Source organism: Chiloscyllium plagiosum, unplaced genomic scaffold (assembly GCF_037043375.1).
Source record: "Chiloscyllium plagiosum isolate Xiang-an unplaced genomic scaffold, Cpla_swu_hap1 HiC_scaffold_38, whole genome shotgun sequence".
NCBI lineage: Eukaryota > Metazoa > Chordata > Chondrichthyes > Orectolobiformes > Hemiscylliidae > Chiloscyllium > Chiloscyllium plagiosum.
In genome coordinates this window covers 71,452,812-71,472,184 of record NW_028270176.1, presented here as the reverse complement: position 1 = coordinate 71,472,184, position 19,373 = coordinate 71,452,812, and the positions used below count along the sequence as shown (strand labels likewise).

Genomic DNA, 19,373 nt, shown 5'->3' with positions numbered 1-19,373 from the left:
ACGACTTTCCCTGCAGCGTAACAGCTGCGACATGACCTTATGGAAGGCTGGTAAACTGAGTATTTACGTGTTTTACCCAAGTTGGTGTGAGTTGAAAACTCGACAGCATAGCTTTAAGGTGAGTGGGCTGAAAGTGAGAAAGGACCTGAGGCACATTTCCCACAAAGAAGGTTGTGCGTGTTTGGAATGATCTACCAGAGGAAGTGGAGCAGGCTATTACACTCATAAAATTGCAAAAGTAATCGGGTGAGTTTCTGGATAAGATGCGTTTAGAGGGATTGGGGCCAAATGCTGGGGAACGGGACTTGTTGAATTTTGGCTATGGGGTGAGCATGGACGAGGTCCACCGAAGTATCTTTTTCCACGGTGTACCCCAATAACGTCGTGTTGCTTCCACCGGCTTTAAAGGATTACTTTTTAGCGGAGTTTGCCATCGCAGTCTGTGGCACAATCATTTAGTCTGTTCGACTGCTCACGGGAAAGGTAGTATTGTGAAACACTGCAGACACGAACGACTTCCTTACTTTAGCTCCGACTGACCGTACTTGGTGAAATTTTCCCAGATCCTCAGCTGAGGATTTTTGCTGCTGGAAGTTACCTCAGAAACCCTGTTAAATCGAAATGTATTGAGCGAATCGCAAAGCAGAAAGCATTTAACACGGAACACAAACAAAACTGGCATACCTCATTCATTTTCAGACACAGAGATGCATGAGTGCTAAATGTGATACAGTCCGAGGGCATGAGTCATAAAGTAATCTCACAACTAACAACAGGGCATTTCCAAACTACTCTTTCAAACATACTGCAGCCTTAGTGCACCACCACTTTCCAGACAATGCTGAAAAGAGAGAAAGAAAGAACATAATAAGAATTGGCCGTAAAAAGTGAATTTCACCAATCACAGTCTCGATTAGATTACCTTTCCCTTCCGATGTTTCCAGGACGGAAATGAAGGAAATGGGAGAAATTCAATAAGGTATGACATCGAAATTCATTGGAACGATTTTCCCATAAGCTAGAAACCCAAATAACATCGAGTAGAGTCACCGTAGGACTTCGTTTCACAACAGCGATGAAATAACAGTCTGCATTCGGTTCCAGTAAAAGCACAACTGGCCTGGGACGGCAGAACTGTTTGCGATTTTCCGCGCGGGAGGCGAACACGATCATGACAGCAGAGACATTTTGAAATATTTGGCAGTATCCCACACCACAGTTAATTCCCTGGGAAGCAAACCCATTTTACTTTTGTTTTCAACATCAATATACAGTGGGCCCAAAACAGCATGTTAACAAGCTGCAGCGTTGGAGTTGATTAGCAGAAATGGCAGTGGTGGGATTCGAACCCACGCCCCTTTCGAGACTGGAACCTGGATCCAGCGCCTTAGACCGCTCGGCCACACTACCAGCCGGCCCGGCCGCCTCATTTTCTTGTATTTCCAATTGTGCTCGTGCATGAGCACAGATGCAAAGTCACATCAAAAGAGTTCCATGATTCCTCTCGAACTCGCACAGCTGCTGGGATGTGACCCGCTGCAATGAAAATTTCGCAGCAGATATTGATAGCCCATCAATCCAGACAAAAATCAATGGTAAGCTGAGTCACTCTTCTCAGACTCTTTTCAGGTACAAATGTATCTGTGAGTGCGTGAGAATATGGGTTCGCTTATGATTTCGTCAAATAACCATGAGCTGCTTGACATTACTGGAATTTCCATTCTTGCTTTGCTAAATAATTTCACACATTGCTCGAAACAGGACGACTTTCACGTTTACACGGAACACGAAACACACCGGACTACAGGGAAAATGCACAAACCTGAGCAGGCCGTGTTCCACATCATACCGTGCAGCATAGTTTCAGTCACTGTGTCTGTTTTTTTTTTCAGAATAAGAGTCCCAAAGAATGTTCTCCACCCTAAAACCGGAGGTAGCATTACAATCCGAGAACGACAGATCACATTGTGAGGATGTTCTGACCTCGGAGACAGTTCGAGATGCCACTTTCATTGCCTTTTACCTTAACCGTGCAATTTGCTGCAGAGATGTTCACTCCTGGACATGAGCCACATGGATAAAAAACTGAGTTGGAAACCTGTGTGGGAATCGACGAGAAGAGACTCAATAAATTTTGTGAAATTCCATGGTGCTTTTTAGAAATGCAGTTTCTGTTCACCTCAATATAAAAGCCAGTTTCTGAACATAGTAACAGAAGTCACAAGGTAATTACCTCACCGCACACCCCTCTCCAGAAGAGGTGCTAACTGCCCTTGAGTGCTTTTTGTTCTCGATGTGAAGAACTCTCACGCCTGAGTCACCTTCACGTCTCTGGCTGCTGAGTGAATCACAAAGAAGGAATTTCACTAGAGCTGCAACTGCCTCACTTCTCCACTCGCCCTCCCCGTTTACGTTTTCCTGCTCGTCAGTGATTTAAAGAAAACCAAATGGATGCGATGTCATTCTGTCGCCTCTCTGTCGATTCCTCCGTTTCAGTTCCAACATGACTTAGATCTCGGGGCGGACCTTAATACTAGCGACGCTATGAATGCGCAAGTCGAAAGGTTCCTCTGAGAGTGGAATTTCTTTCATTGCTGTTGCTGATTGAATGAGCCACTAACGTGCGAATTGCTCCAAAACATGATTCAGGACATCTGGTGCCAATTCCCGCACGTCGAATAACGATTGACAGCTTCCAAATGAGGTCTTTCTGAGACGACCTTGGGGTACATTTGACAGACAGACAAGTTCAGGAATTCGTGGTGCGCTGTGACACCAAAGCATCTGCTTCTTTCCTGTCTTTGAACCGAGCCGCCTGCGCAAGGAATGCAAATGCGGTACTGCTTTTCGTGGAAGGATCAGAAGGCGGTAACTACACTCTCAAACAGAATGGCATATGATTAGAACCAGGTTGGAGAAAAACTTAACAACGCTTTGCACTGTAATTAAATGGAATTGCATTACATTTCACTACGAGAGTAGATTTGTTCAAGCAAATTCTAAGGCAGGTTTGCAGATGCGAAACCAAGCAAGAAAGCTCAGCTCTTGTCCATGAAAAAGGCTGCAGTTGAAGAACAAAGCAGTTTCTGCCCAGTTTCGAACTGGGGAACCTTTCGCGTGTTAGGCGAAAGTGATGACCACTACACTACAGAAACAAGCCGCAGCCGCCTGTGCGGCGGCTCCGTGGCGTCCAGCACTGGAAGTTGAATCCGTTCTACGTTTCACCTTTCTGTTTCCAATATCTCGTTGTTGTCCAGCGCAATTGACATCTTGAAAACGTAAAAAAAAGACACTTTAAATTGATGACAAAATATAGACAAAGATGTCGTCGATGTTTGTACCGTAGGGCGAGGTGGAATAGGTTGGGACGACTTTCCCTGCAGCGTAACAGCTGCGACATGACCTTATGGAAGGCTGGTAAACTGAGTATTTACGTGTTTTACCCAAGTTGGTGTGAGTTGAAAACTCGACAGCATAGCTTTAAGGTGAGTGGGCTGAAAGTGAGAAAGGACCTGAGGCACATTTCCCACAAAGAAGGTTGTGCGTGTTTGGAATGATCTACCAGAGGAAGTGGAGCAGGCTATTACACTCATAAAATTGCAAAAGTAATCGGGTGAGTTTCTGGATAAGATGCGTTTAGAGGGATTGGGGCCAAATGCTGGGGAACGGGACTTGTTGAATTTTGGCTATGGGGTGAGCATGGACGAGGTCCACCGAAGTATCTTTTTCCACGGTGTACCCCAATAACGTCGTGTTGCTTCCACCGGCTTTAAAGGATTACTTTTTAGCGGAGTTTGCCATCGCAGTCTGTGGCACAATCATTTAGTCTGTTCGACTGCTCACGGGAAAGGTAGTATTGTGAAACACTGCAGACACGAACGACTTCCTTACTTTAGCTCCGACTGACCGTACTTGGTGAAATTTTCCCAGATCCTCAGCTGAGGATTTTTGCTGCTGGAAGTTACCTCAGAAACCCTGTTAAATCGAAATGTATTGAGCGAATCGCAAAGCAGAAAGCATTTAACACGGAACACAAACAAAACTGGCATACCTCATTCATTTTCAGACACAGAGATGCATGAGTGCTAAATGTGATACAGTCCGAGGGCATGAGTCATAAAGTAATCTCACAACTAACAACAGGGCATTTCCAAACTACTCTTTCAAACATACTGCAGCCTTAGTGCACCACCACTTTCCAGACAATGCTGAAAAGAGAGAAAGAAAGAACATAATAAGAATTGGCCGTAAAAAGTGAATTTCACCAATCACAGTCTCGATTAGATTACCTTTCCCTTCCGATGTTTCCAGGACGGAAATGAAGGAAATGGGAGAAATTCAATAAGGTATGACATCGAAATTCATTGGAACGATTTTCCCATAAGCTAGAAACCCAAATAACATCGAGTAGAGTCACCGTAGGACTTCGTTTCACAACAGCGATGAAATAACAGTCTGCATTCGGTTCCAGTAAAAGCACAACTGGCCTGGGACGGCAGAACTGTTTGCGATTTTCCGCGCGGGAGGCGAACACGATCATGACAGCAGAGACATTTTGAAATATTTGGCAGTATCCCACACCACAGTTAATTCCCTGGGAAGCAAACCCATTTTACTTTTGTTTTCAACATCAATATACAGTGGGCCCAAAACAGCATGTTAACAAGCTGCAGCGTTGGAGTTGATTAGCAGAAATGGCAGTGGTGGGATTCGAACCCACGCCCCTTTCGAGACTGGAACCTGGATCCAGCGCCTTAGACCGCTCGGCCACACTACCAGCCGGCCCGGCCGCCTCATTTTCTTGTATTTCCAATTGTGCTCGTGCATGAGCACAGATGCAAAGTCACATCAAAAGAGTTCCATGATTCCTCTCGAACTCGCACAGCTGCTGGGATGTGACCCGCTGCAATGAAAATTTCGCAGCAGATATTGATAGCCCATCAATCCAGACAAAAATCAATGGTAAGCTGAGTCACTCTTCTCAGACTCTTTTCAGGTACAAATGTATCTGTGAGTGCGTGAGAATATGGGTTCGCTTATGATTTCGTCAAATAACCATGAGCTGCTTGACATTACTGGAATTTCCATTCTTGCTTTGCTAAATAATTTCACACATTGCTCGAAACAGGACGACTTTCACGTTTACACGGAACACGAAACACACCGGACTACAGGGAAAATGCACAAACCTGAGCAGGCCGTGTTCCACATCATACCGTGCAGCATAGTTTCAGTCACTGTGTCTGTTTTTTTTTCAGAATAAGAGTCCCAAAGAATGTTCTCCACCCTAAAACCGGAGGTAGCATTACAATCCGAGAACGACAGATCACATTGTGAGGATGTTCTGACCTCGGAGACAGTTCGAGATGCCACTTTCATTGCCTTTTACCTTAACCGTGCAATTTGCTGCAGAGATGTTCACTCCTGGACATGAGCCACATGGATAAAAAACTGAGTTGGAAACCTGTGTGGGAATCGACGAGAAGAGACTCAATAAATTTTGTGAAATTCCATGGTGCTTTTTAGAAATGCAGTTTCTGTTCACCTCAATATAAAAGCCAGTTTCTGAACATAGTAACAGAAGTCACAAGGTAATTACCTCACCGCACACCCCACTCCAGAAGAGGTGCTAACTGCCCTTGAGTGCTTTTTGTTCTCGATGTGAAGAACTCTCACGCCTGAGTCACCTTCACGTCTCTGGCTGCTGAGTGAATCACAAAGAAGGAATTTCACTAGAGCTGCAACTGCCTCACTTCTCCACTCGCCCTCCCCGTTTACATTTTCCTGCTCGTCAGTGATTTAAAGAAAACCAAATGGATGCGATGTCATTCTGTCGCCTCTCTGTCGATTCCTCCGTTTCAGTTCCAACATGACTTAGATCTCGGGGCGGACCTTAATACTAGCGACGCTATGAATGCGCAAGTCGAAAGGTTCCTCTGAGAGTGGAATTTCTTTCATTGCTGTTGCTGATTGAATGAGCCACTAACGTGCGAATTGCTCCAAAACATGATTCAGGACATCTGGTGCCAATTCCCGCACGTCGAATAACGATTGACAGCTTCCAAATGAGGTCTTTCTGAGACGACCTTGGGGTACATTTGACAGACAGACAAGTTCAGGAATTCGTGGTGCGCTGTGACACCAAAGCATCTGCTTCTTTCCTGTCTTTGAACCGAGCCGCCTGCGCAAGGAATGCAAATGCGGTACTGCTTTTCGTGGAAGGATCAGAAGGCGGTAACTACACTCTCAAACAGAATGGCATATGATTAGAACCAGGTTGGAGAAAAACTTAACAACGCTTTGCACTGTAATTAAATGGAATTGCATTACATTTCACTACGAGAGTAGATTTGTTCAAGCAAATTCTAAGGCAGGTTTGCAGATGCGAAACCAAGCAAGAAAGCTCAGCTCTTGTCCATGAAAAAGGCTGCAGTTGAAGAACAAAGCAGTTTCTGCCCAGTTTCGAACTGGGGAACCTTTCGCGTGTTAGGCGAAAGTGATGACCACTACACTACAGAAACAAGCCGCAGCCGCCTGTGCGGCGGCTCCGTGGCGTCCAGCACTGGAAGTTGAATCCGTTCTACGTTTCACCTTTCTGTTTCCAATATCTCGTTGTTGTCCAGCGCAATTGACATCTTGAAAACGTAAAAAAAAGACACTTTAAATTGATGACAAAATATAGACAAAGATGTCGTCGATGTTTGTACCGTAGGGCGAGGTGGAATAGGTTGGGACGACTTTCCCTGCAGCGTAACAGCTGCGACATGACCTTATGGAAGGCTGGTAAACTGAGTATTTACGTGTTTTACCCAAGTTGGTGTGAGTTGAAAACTCGACAGCATAGCTTTAAGGTGAGTGGGCTGAAAGTGAGAAAGGACCTGAGGCACATTTCCCACAAAGAAGGTTGTGCGTGTTTGGAATGATCTACCAGAGGAAGTGGAGCAGGCTATTACACTCATAAAATTGCAAAAGTAATCGGGTGAGTTTCTGGATAAGATGCGTTTAGAGGGATTGGGGCCAAATGCTGGGGAACGGGACTTGTTGAATTTTGGCTATGGGGTGAGCATGGACGAGGTCCACCGAAGTATCTTTTTCCACGGTGTACCCCAATAACGTCGTGTTGCTTCCACCGGCTTTAAAGGATTACTTTTTAGCGGAGTTTGCCATCGCAGTCTGTGGCACAATCATTTAGTCTGTTCGACTGCTCACGGGAAAGGTAGTATTGTGAAACACTGCAGACACGAACGACTTCCTTACTTTAGCTCCGACTGACCGTACTTGGTGAAATTTTCCCAGATCCTCAGCTGAGGATTTTTGCTGCTGGAAGTTACCTCAGAAACCCTGTTAAATCGAAATGTATTGAGCGAATCGCAAAGCAGAAAGCATTTAACACGGAACACAAACAAAACTGGCATACCTCATTCATTTTCAGACACAGAGATGCATGAGTGCTAAATGTGATACAGTCCGAGGGCATGAGTCATAAAGTAATCTCACAACTAACAACAGGGCATTTCCAAACTACTCTTTCAAACATACTGCAGCCTTAGTGCACCACCACTTTCCAGACAATGCTGAAAAGAGAGAAAGAAAGAACATAATAAGAATTGGCCGTAAAAAGTGAATTTCACCAATCACAGTCTCGATTAGATTACCTTTCCCTTCCGATGTTTCCAGGACGGAAATGAAGGAAATGGGAGAAATTCAATAAGGTATGACATCGAAATTCATTGGAACGATTTTCCCATAAGCTAGAAACCCAAATAACATCGAGTAGAGTCACCGTAGGACTTCGTTTCACAACAGCGATGAAATAACAGTCTGCATTCGGTTCCAGTAAAAGCACAACTGGCCTGGGACGGCAGAACTGTTTGCGATTTTCCGCGCGGGAGGCGAACACGATCATGACAGCAGAGACATTTTGAAATATTTGGCGGTATCCCACACCACAGTTAATTCCCTGGGAAGCAAACCCATTTTACTTTTGTTTTCAACATCAATATACAGTGGGCCCAAAACAGCATGTTAACAAGCTGCAGCGTTGGAGTTGATTAGCAGAAATGGCAGTGGTGGGATTCGAACCCACGCCCCTTTCGAGACTGGAACCTGGATCCAGCGCCTTAGACCGCTCGGCCACACTACCAGCCGGCCCGGCCGCCTCATTTTCTTGTATTTCCAATTGTGCTCGTGCATGAGCACAGATGCAAAGTCACATCAAAAGAGTTCCATGATTCCTCTCGAACTCGCACAGCTGCTGGGATGTGACCCGCTGCAATGAAAATTTCGCAGCAGATATTGATAGCCCATCAATCCAGACAAAAATCAATGGTAAGCTGAGTCACTCTTCTCAGACTCTTTTCAGGTACAAATGTATCTGTGAGTGCGTGAGAATATGGGTTCGCTTATGATTTCGTCAAATAACCATGAGCTGCTTGACATTACTGGAATTTCCATTCTTGCTTTGCTAAATAATTTCACACATTGCTCGAAACAGGACGACTTTCACGTTTACACGGAACACGAAACACACCGGACTACAGGGAAAATGCACAAACCTGAGCAGGCCGTGTTCCACATCATACCGTGCAGCATAGTTTCAGTCACTGTGTCTGTTTTTTTTTCAGAATAAGAGTCCCAAAGAATGTTCTCCACCCTAAAACCGGAGGTAGCATTACAATCCGAGAACGACAGATCACATTGTGAGGATGTTCTGACCTCGGAGACAGTTCGAGATGCCACTTTCATTGCCTTTTACCTTAACCGTGCAATTTGCTGCAGAGATGTTCACTCCTGGACATGAGCCACATGGATAAAAAACTGAGTTGGAAACCTGTGTGGGAATCGACGAGAAGAGACTCAATAAATTTTGTGAAATTCCATGGTGCTTTTTAGAAATGCAGTTTCTGTTCACCTCAATATAAAAGCCAGTTTCTGAACATAGTAACAGAAGTCACAAGGTAATTACCTCACCGCACACCCCACTCCAGAAGAGGTGCTAACTGCCCTTGAGTGCTTTTTGTTCTCGATGTGAAGAACTCTCACGCCTGAGTCACCTTCACGTCTCTGGCTGCTGAGTGAATCACAAAGAAGGAATTTCACTAGAGCTGCAACTGCCTCACTTCTCCACTCGCCCTCCCCGTTTACGTTTTCCTGCTCGTCAGTGATTTAAAGAAAACCAAATGGATGCGATGTCATTCTGTCGCCTCTCTGTCGATTCCTCCGTTTCAGTTCCAACATGACTTAGATCTCGGGGCGGACCTTAATACTAGCGACGCTATGAATGCGCAAGTCGAAAGGTTCCTCTGAGAGTGGAATTTCTTTCATTGCTGTTGCTGATTGAATGAGCCACTAACGTGCGAATTGCTCCAAAACATGATTCAGGACATCTGGTGCCAATTCCCGCACGTCGAATAACGATTGACAGCTTCCAAATGAGGTCTTTCTGAGACGACCTTGGGGTACATTTGACAGACAGACAAGTTCAGGAATTCGTGGTGCGCTGTGACACCAAAGCATCTGCTTCTTTCCTGTCTTTGAACCGAGCCGCCTGCGCAAGGAATGCAAATGCGGTACTGCTTTTCGTGGAAGGATCAGAAGGCGGTAACTACACTCTCAAACAGAATGGCATATGATTAGAACCAGGTTGGAGAAAAACTTAACAACGCTTTGCACTGTAATTAAATGGAATTGCATTACATTTCACTACGAGAGTAGATTTGTTCAAGCAAATTCTAAGGCAGGTTTGCAGATGCGAAACCAAGCAAGAAAGCTCAGCTCTTGTCCATGAAAAAGGCTGCAGTTGAAGAACAAAGCAGTTTCTGCCCAGTTTCGAACTGGGGAACCTTTCGCGTGTTAGGCGAAAGTGATGACCACTACACTACAGAAACAAGCCGCAGCCGCCTGTGCGGCGGCTCCGTGGCGTCCAGCACTGGAAGTTGAATCCGTTCTACGTTTCACCTTTCTGTTTCCAATATCTCGTTGTTGTCCAGCGCAATTGACATCTTGAAAACGTAAAAAAAAGACACTTTAAATTGATGACAAAATATAGACAAAGATGTCGTCGATGTTTGTACCGTAGGGCGAGGTGGAATAGGTTGGGACGACTTTCCCTGCAGCGTAACAGCTGCGACATGACCTTATGGAAGGCTGGTAAACTGAGTATTTACGTGTTTTACCCAAGTTGGTGTGAGTTGAAAACTCGACAGCATAGCTTTAAGGTGAGTGGGCTGAAAGTGAGAAAGGACCTGAGGCACATTTCCCACAAAGAAGGTTGTGCGTGTTTGGAATGATCTACCAGAGGAAGTGGAGCAGGCTATTACACTCATAAAATTGCAAAAGTAATCGGGTGAGTTTCTGGATAAGATGCGTTTAGAGGGATTGGGGCCAAATGCTGGGGAACGGGACTTGTTGAATTTTGGCTATGGGGTGAGCATGGACGAGGTCCACCGAAGTATCTTTTTCCACGGTGTACCCCAATAACGTCGTGTTGCTTCCACCGGCTTTAAAGGATTACTTTTTAGCGGAGTTTGCCATCGCAGTCTGTGGCACAATCATTTAGTCTGTTCGACTGCTCACGGGAAAGGTAGTATTGTGAAACACTGCAGACACGAACGACTTCCTTACTTTAGCTCCGACTGACCGTACTTGGTGAAATTTTCCCAGATCCTCAGCTGAGGATTTTTGCTGCTGGAAGTTACCTCAGAAACCCTGTTAAATCGAAATGTATTGAGCGAATCGCAAAGCAGAAAGCATTTAACACGGAACACAAACAAAACTGGCATACCTCATTCATTTTCAGACACAGAGATGCATGAGTGCTAAATGTGATACAGTCCGAGGGCATGAGTCATAAAGTAATCTCACAACTAACAACAGGGCATTTCCAAACTACTCTTTCAAACATACTGCAGCCTTAGTGCACCACCACTTTCCAGACAATGCTGAAAAGAGAGAAAGAAAGAACATAATAAGAATTGGCCGTAAAAAGTGAATTTCACCAATCACAGTCTCGATTAGATTACCTTTCCCTTCCGATGTTTCCAGGACGGAAATGAAGGAAATGGGAGAAATTCAATAAGGTATGACATCGAAATTCATTGGAACGATTTTCCCATAAGCTAGAAACCCAAATAACATCGAGTAGAGTCACCGTAGGACTTCGTTTCACAACAGCGATGAAATAACAGTCTGCATTCGGTTCCAGTAAAAGCACAACTGGCCTGGGACGGCAGAACTGTTTGCGATTTTCCGCGCGGGAGGCGAACACGATCATGACAGCAGAGACATTTTGAAATATTTGGCGGTATCCCACACCACAGTTAATTCCCTGGGAAGCAAACCCATTTTACTTTTGTTTTCAACATCAATATACAGTGGGCCCAAAACAGCATGTTAACAAGCTGCAGCGTTGGAGTTGATTAGCAGAAATGGCAGTGGTGGGATTCGAACCCACGCCCCTTTCGAGACTGGAACCTGGATCCAGCGCCTTAGACCGCTCGGCCACACTACCAGCCGGCCCGGCCGCCTCATTTTCTTGTATTTCCAATTGTGCTCGTGCATGAGCACAGATGCAAAGTCACATCAAAAGAGTTCCATGATTCCTCTCGAACTCGCACAGCTGCTGGGATGTGACCCGCTGCAATGAAAATTTCGCAGCAGATATTGATAGCCCATCAATCCAGACAAAAATCAATGGTAAGCTGAGTCACTCTTCTCAGACTCTTTTCAGGTACAAATGTATCTGTGAGTGCGTGAGAATATGGGTTCGCTTATGATTTCGTCAAATAACCATGAGCTGCTTGACATTACTGGAATTTCCATTCTTGCTTTGCTAAATAATTTCACACATTGCTCGAAACAGGACGACTTTCACGTTTACACGGAACACGAAACACACCGGACTACAGGGAAAATGCACAAACCTGAGCAGGCCGTGTTCCACATCATACCGTGCAGCATAGTTTCAGTCACTGTGTCTGTTTTTTTTTTCAGAATAAGAGTCCCAAAGAATGTTCTCCACCCTAAAACCGGAGGTAGCATTACAATCCGAGAACGACAGATCACATTGTGAGGATGTTCTGACCTCGGAGACAGTTCGAGATGCCACTTTCATTGCCTTTTACCTTAACCGTGCAATTTGCTGCAGAGATGTTCACTCCTGGACATGAGCCACATGGATAAAAAACTGAGTTGGAAACCTGTGTGGGAATCGACGAGAAGAGACTCAATAAATTTTGTGAAATTCCGTGGTGCTTTTTAGAAATGCAGTTTCTGTTCACCTCAATATAAAAGCCAGTTTCTGAACATAGTAACAGAAGTCACAAGGTAATTACCTCACCGCACACCCCTCTCCAGAAGAGGTGCTAACTGCCCTTGAGTGCTTTTTGTTCTCGATGTGAAGAACTCTCACGCCTGAGTCACCTTCACGTCTCTGGCTGCTGAGTGAATCACAAAGAAGGAATTTCACTAGAGCTGCAACTGCCTCACTTCTCCACTCGCCCTCCCCGTTTACGTTTTCCTGCTCGTCAGTGATTTAAAGAAAACCAAATGGATGCGATGTCATTCTGTCGCCTCTCTGTCGATTCCTCCGTTTCAGTTCCAACATGACTTAGATCTCGGGGCGGACCTTAATACTAGCGACGCTATGAATGCGCAAGTCGAAAGGTTCCTCTGAGAGTGGAATTTCTTTCATTGCTGTTGCTGATTGAATGAGCCACTAACGTGCGAATTGCTCCAAAACATGATTCAGGACATCTGGTGCCAATTCCCGCACGTCGAATAACGATTGACAGCTTCCAAATGAGGTCTTTCTGAGACGACCTTGGGGTACATTTGACAGACAGACAAGTTCAGGAATTCGTGGTGCGCTGTGACACCAAAGCATCTGCTTCTTTCCTGTCTTTGAACCGAGCCGCCTGCGCAAGGAATGCAAATGCGGTACTGCTTTTCGTGGAAGGATCAGAAGGCGGTAACTACACTCTCAAACAGAATGGCATATGATTAGAACCAGGTTGGAGAAAAACTTAACAACGCTTTGCACTGTAATTAAATGGAATTGCATTACATTTCACTACGAGAGTAGATTTGTTCAAGCAAATTCTAAGGCAGGTTTGCAGATGCGAAACCAAGCAAGAAAGCTCAGCTCTTGTCCATGAAAAAGGCTGCAGTTGAAGAACAAAGCAGTTTCTGCCCAGTTTCGAACTGGGGAACCTTTCGCGTGTTAGGCGAAAGTGATGACCACTACACTACAGAAACAAGCCGCAGCCGCCTGTGCGGCGGCTCCGTGGCGTCCAGCACTGGAAGTTGAATCCGTTCTACGTTTCACCTTTCTGTTTCCAATATCTCGTTGTTGTCCAGCGCAATTGACATCTTGAAAACGTAAAAAAAAGACACTTTAAATTGATGACAAAATATAGACAAAGATGTCGTCGATGTTTGTACCGTAGGGCGAGGTGGAATAGGTTGGGACGACTTTCCCTGCAGCGTAACAGCTGCGACATGACCTTATGGAAGGCTGGTAAACTGAGTATTTACGTGTTTTACCCAAGTTGGTGTGAGTTGAAAACTCGACAGCATAGCTTTAAGGTGAGTGGGCTGAAAGTGAGAAAGGACCTGAGGCACATTTCCCACAAAGAAGGTTGTGCGTGTTTGGAATGATCTACCAGAGGAAGTGGAGCAGGCTATTACACTCATAAAATTGCAAAAGTAATCGGGTGAGTTTCTGGATAAGATGCGTTTAGAGGGATTGGGGCCAAATGCTGGGGAACGGGACTTGTTGAATTTTGGCTATGGGGTGAGCATGGACGAGGTCCACCGAAGTATCTTTTTCCACGGTGTACCCCAATAACGTCGTGTTGCTTCCACCGGCTTTAAAGGATTACTTTTTAGCGGAGTTTGCCATCGCAGTCTGTGGCACAATCATTTAGTCTGTTCGACTGCTCACGGGAAAGGTAGTATTGTGAAACACTGCAGACACGAACGACTTCCTTACTTTAGCTCCGACTGACCGTACTTGGTGAAATTTTCCCAGATCCTCAGCTGAGGATTTTTGCTGCTGGAAGTTACCTCAGAAACCCTGTTAAATCGAAATGTATTGAGCGAATCGCAAAGCAGAAAGCATTTAACACGGAACACAAACAAAACTGGCATACCTCATTCATTTTCAGACACAGAGATGCATGAGTGCTAAATGTGATACAGTCCGAGGGCATGAGTCATAAAGTAATCTCACAACTAACAACAGGGCATTTCCAAACTACTCTTTCAAACATACTGCAGCCTTAGTGCACCACCACTTTCCAGACAATGCTGAAAAGAGAGAAAGAAAGAACATAATAAGAATTGGCCGTAAAAAGTGAATTTCACCAATCACAGTCTCGATTAGATTACCTTTCCCTTCCGATGTTTCCAGGACGGAAATGAAGGAAATGGGAGAAATTCAATAAGGTATGACATCGAAATTCATTGGAACGATTTTCCCATAAGCTAGAAACCCAAATAACATCGAGTAGAGTCACCGTAGGACTTCGTTTCACAACAGCGATGAAATAACAGTCTGCATTCGGTTCCAGTAAAAGCACAACTGGCCTGGGACGGCAGAACTGTTTGCGATTTTCCGCGCGGGAGGCGAACACGATCATGACAGCAGAGACATTTTGAAATATTTGGCAGTATCCCACACCACAGTTAATTCCCTGGGAAGCAAACCCATTTTACTTTTGTTTTCAACATCAATATACAGTGGGCCCAAAACAGCATGTTAACAAGCTGCAGCGTTGGAGTTGATTAGCAGAAATGGCAGTGGTGGGATTCGAACCCACGCCCCTTTCGAGACTGGAACCTGGATCCAGCGCCTTAGACCGCTCGGCCACACTACCAGCCGGCCCGGCCGCCTCATTTTCTTGTATTTCCAATTGTGCTCGTGCATGAGCACAGATGCAAAGTCACATCAAAAGAGTTCCATGATTCCTCTCGAACTCGCACAGCTGCTGGGATGTGACCCGCTGCAATGAAAATTTCGCAGCAGATATTGATAGCCCATCAATCCAGACAAAAATCAATGGTAAGCTGAGTCACTCTTCTCAGACTCTTTTCAGGTACAAATGTATCTGTGAGTGCGTGAGAATATGGGTTCGCTTATGATTTCGTCAAATAACCATGAGCTGCTTGACATTACTGGAATTTCCATTCTTGCTTTGCTAAATAATTTCACACATTGCTCGAAACAGGACGACTTTCACGTTTACACGGAACACGAAACACACCGGACTACAGGGAAAATGCACAAACCTGAGCAGGCCGTGTTCCACATCATACCGTGCAGCATAGTTTCAGTCACTGTGTCTGTTTTTTTTTTCAGAATAAGAGTCCCAAAGAATGTTCTCCACCCTAAAACCGGAGGTAGCATTACAATCCGAGAACGACAGATCACATTGTGAGGATGTTCTGACCTCGGAGACAGTTCGAGATGCCACTTTCATTGCCTTTTACCTTAACCGTGCAATTTGCTGCAGAGATGTTCACTCCTGGACATGAGCCACATGGATAAAAAACTGAGTTGGAAACCTGTGTGGGAATCGACGAGAAGAGACTCAATAAATTTTGTGAAATTCCATGGTGCTTTTTAGAAATGCAGTTTCTGTTCACCTCAATATAAAAGCCAGTTTCTGAACATAGTAACAGAAGTCACAAGGTAATTACCTCACCGCACACCCCTCTCCAGAAGAGGTGCTAACTGCCCTTGAGTGCTTTTTGTTCTCGATGTGAAGAACTCTCACGCCTGAGTCACCTTCACGTCTCTGGCTGCTGAGTGAATCACAAAGAAGGAATTTCACTAGAGCTGCAACTGCCTCACTTCTCCACTCGCCCTCCCCGTTTACGTTTTCCTGCTCGTCAGTGATTTAAAGAAAACCAAATGGATGCGATGTCATTCTGTCGCCTCTCTGTCGATTCCTCCGTTTCAGTTCCAACATGACTTAGATCTCGGGGCGGACCTTAATACTAGCGACGCTATGAATGCGCAAGTCGAAAGGTTCCTCTGAGAGTGGAATTTCTTTCATTGCTGTTGCTGATTGAATGAGCCACTAACGTGCGAATTGCTCCAAAACATGATTCAGGACATCTGGTGCCAATTCCCGCACGTCGAATAACGATTGACAGCTTCCAAATGAGGTCTTTCTGAGACGACCTTGGGGTACATTTGACAGACAGACAAGTTCAGGAATTCGTGGTGCGCTGTGACACCAAAGCATCTGCTTCTTTCCTGTCTTTGAACCGAGCCGCCTGCGCAAGGAATGCAAATGCGGTACTGCTTTTCGTGGAAGGATCAGAAGGCGGTAACTACACTCTCAAACAGAATGGCATATGATTAGAACCAGGTTGGAGAAAAACTTAACAACGCTTTGCACTGTAATTAAATGGAATTGCATTACATTTCACTACGAGAGTAGATTTGTTCAAGCAAATTCTAAGGCAGGTTTGCAGATGCGAAACCAAGCAAGAAAGCTCAGCTCTTGTCCATGAAAAAGGCTGCAGTTGAAGAACAAAGCAGTTTCTGCCCAGTTTCGAACTGGGGAACCTTTCGCGTGTTAGGCGAAAGTGATGACCACTACACTACAGAAACAAGCCGCAGCCGCCTGTGCGGCGGCTCCGTGGCGTCCAGCACTGGAAGTTGAATCCGTTCTACGTTTCACCTTTCTGTTTCCAATATCTCGTTGTTGTCCAGCGCAATTGACATCTTGAAAACGTAAAAAAAAGACACTTTAAATTGATGACAAAATATAGACAAAGATGTCGTCGATGTTTGTACCGTAGGGCGAGGTGGAATAGGTTGGGACGACTTTCCCTGCAGCGTAACAGCTGCGACATGACCTTATGGAAGGCTGGTAAACTGAGTATTTACGTGTTTTACCCAAGTTGGTGTGAGTTGAAAACTCGACAGCATAGCTTTAAGGTGAGTGGGCTGAAAGTGAGAAAGGACCTGAGGCACATTTCCCACAAAGAAGGTTGTGCGTGTTTGGAATGATCTACCAGAGGAAGTGGAGCAGGCTATTACACTCATAAAATTGCAAAAGTAATCGGGTGAGTTTCTGGATAAGATGCGTTTAGAGGGATTGGGGCCAAATGCTGGGGAACGGGACTTGTTGAATTTTGGCTATGGGGTGAGCATGGACGAGGTCCACCGAAGTATCTTTTTCCACGGTGTACCCCAATAACGTCGTGTTGCTTCCACCGGCTTTAAAGGATTACTTTTTAGCGGAGTTTGCCATCGCAGTCTGTGGCACAATCATTTAGTCTGTTCGACTGCTCACGGGAAAGGTAGTATTGTGAAACACTGCAGACACGAACGACTTCCTTACTTTAGCTCCGACTGACCGTACTTGGTGAAATTTTCCCAGATCCTCAGCTGAGGATTTTTGCTGCTGGAAGTTACCTCAGAAACCCTGTTAAATCGAAATGTATTGAGCGAATCGCAAAGCAGAAAGCATTTAACACGGAACACAAACAAAACTGGCATACCTCATTCATTTTCAGACACAGAGATGCATGAGTGCTAAATGTGATACAGTCCGAGGGCATGAGTCATAAAGTAATCTCACAACTAACAACAGGGCATTTCCAAACTACTCTTTCAAACATACTGCAGCCTTAGTGCACCACCACTTTCCAGACAATGCTGAAAAGAGAGAAAGAAAGAACATAATAAGAATTGGCCGTAAAAAGTGAATTTCACCAATCACAGTCTCGATTAGATTACCTTTCCCTTCCGATGTTTCCAGGACGGAAATGAAGGAAATGGGAGAAATTCAATAAGGTATGACATCGAAATTCATTGGAACGATTTTCCCATAAGCTAGAAACCCAAATAACATCGAGTAGAGTCACCGTAGGACTTCGTTTCACAACAGCGATGAAATAACAGTCTGCATTCGGTTCCAGTAAAAGCACAACTGGCCTGGGACGGCAGAACTGTTTGCGATTTTCCGCGCGGGAGGCGAACACGATCATGACAGCAGAGACATTTTGAAATATTTGGCGGTATCCCACACCACAGTTAATTCCCTGGGAAGCAAACCCATTTTACTTTTGTTTTCAACATCAATATACAGTGGGCCCAAAACAGCATGTTAACAAGCTGCAGCGTTGGAGTTGATTAGCAGAAATGGCAGTGGTGGGATTCGAACCCACGCCCCTTTCGAGACTGGAACCTGGATCCAGCGCCTTAGACCGCTCGGCCACACTACCAGCCGGCCCGGCCGCCTCATTTTCTTGTATTTCCAATTGTGCTCGTGCATGAGCACAGATGCAAAGTCACATCAAAAGAGTTCCATGATTCCTCTCGAACTCGCACAGCTGCTGGGATGTGACCCGCTGCAATGAAAATTTCGCAGCAGATATTGATAGCCCATCAATCCAGACAAAAATCAATGGTAAGCTGAGTCACTCTTCTCAGACTCTTTTCAGGTACAAATGTATCTGTGAGTGCGTGAGAATATGGGTTCGCTTATGATTTCGTCAAATAACCATGAGCTGCTTGACATTACTGGAATTTCCATTCTTGCTTTGCTAAATAATTTCACACATTGCTCGAAACAGGACGACTTTCACGTTTACACGGAACACGAAACACACCGGACTACAGGGAAAATGCACAAACCTGAGCAGGCCGTGTTCCACATCATACCGTGCAGCATAGTTTCAGTCACTGTGTCTGTTTTTTTTTTCAGAATAAGAGTCCCAAAGAATGTTCTCCACCCTAAAACCGGAGGTAGCATTACAATCCGAGAACGACAGATCACATTGTGAGGATGTTCTGACCTCGGAGACAGTTCGAGATGCCACTTTCATTGCCTTTTACCTTAACCGTGCAATTTGCTGCAGAGATGTTCACTCCTGGACATGAGCCACATGGATAAAAAACTGAGTTGGAAACCTGTGTGGGAATCGACGAGAAGAGACTCAATAAATTTTGTGAAATTCCATGGTGCTTTTTAGAAATGCAGTTTCTGTTCACCTCAATATAAAAGCCAGTTTCTGAACATAGTAACAGAAGTCACAAGGTAATTACCTCACCGCACACCCCTCTCCAGAAGAGGTGCTAACTGCCCTTGAGTGCTTTTTGTTCTCGATGTGAAGAACTCTCACGCCTGAGTCACCTTCACGTCTCTGGCTGCTGAGTGAATCACAAAGAAGGAATTTCACTAGAGCTGCAACTGCCTCACTTCTCCACTCGCCCTCCCCGTTTACGTTTTCCTGCTCGTCAGTGATTTAAAGAAAACCAAATGGATGCGATGTCATTCTGTCGCCTCTCTGTCGATTCCTCCGTTTCAGTTCCAACATGACTTAGATCTCGGGGCGGACCTTAATACTAGCGA

The 19,373-nt window shown here is 45.1% G+C and overlaps 6 non-coding genes across 6 annotated transcripts; all 6 read right to left on the bottom strand.

Annotated features, from left to right (window-relative positions):
- Positions 1-1,328: 1,328 nt before the first annotated feature.
- trnal-cag (transfer RNA leucine (anticodon CAG)) lies at positions 1,329-1,410 on the bottom strand. The gene has a single exon. It is a non-coding gene; the product is annotated as a tRNA-Leu (tRNA).
- Positions 1,411-4,695: 3,285 nt separating this feature from the next.
- trnal-cag (transfer RNA leucine (anticodon CAG)) lies at positions 4,696-4,777 on the bottom strand. The gene has a single exon. It is a non-coding gene; the product is annotated as a tRNA-Leu (tRNA).
- Positions 4,778-8,061: 3,284 nt separating this feature from the next.
- On the bottom strand, positions 8,062-8,143 carry trnal-cag (transfer RNA leucine (anticodon CAG)). The gene has a single exon. It is a non-coding gene; the product is annotated as a tRNA-Leu (tRNA).
- Positions 8,144-11,427: 3,284 nt separating this feature from the next.
- Positions 11,428-11,509, bottom strand: trnal-cag (transfer RNA leucine (anticodon CAG)). Its single transcript has one exon. It is a non-coding gene; the product is annotated as a tRNA-Leu (tRNA).
- A 3,285-nt stretch (positions 11,510-14,794) lies between these two features.
- On the bottom strand, positions 14,795-14,876 carry trnal-cag (transfer RNA leucine (anticodon CAG)). Its single transcript has one exon. It is a non-coding gene; the product is annotated as a tRNA-Leu (tRNA).
- A 3,285-nt stretch (positions 14,877-18,161) lies between these two features.
- Positions 18,162-18,243, bottom strand: trnal-cag (transfer RNA leucine (anticodon CAG)). Its single transcript has one exon. It is a non-coding gene; the product is annotated as a tRNA-Leu (tRNA).
- Positions 18,244-19,373: the final 1,130 nt, after the last annotated feature.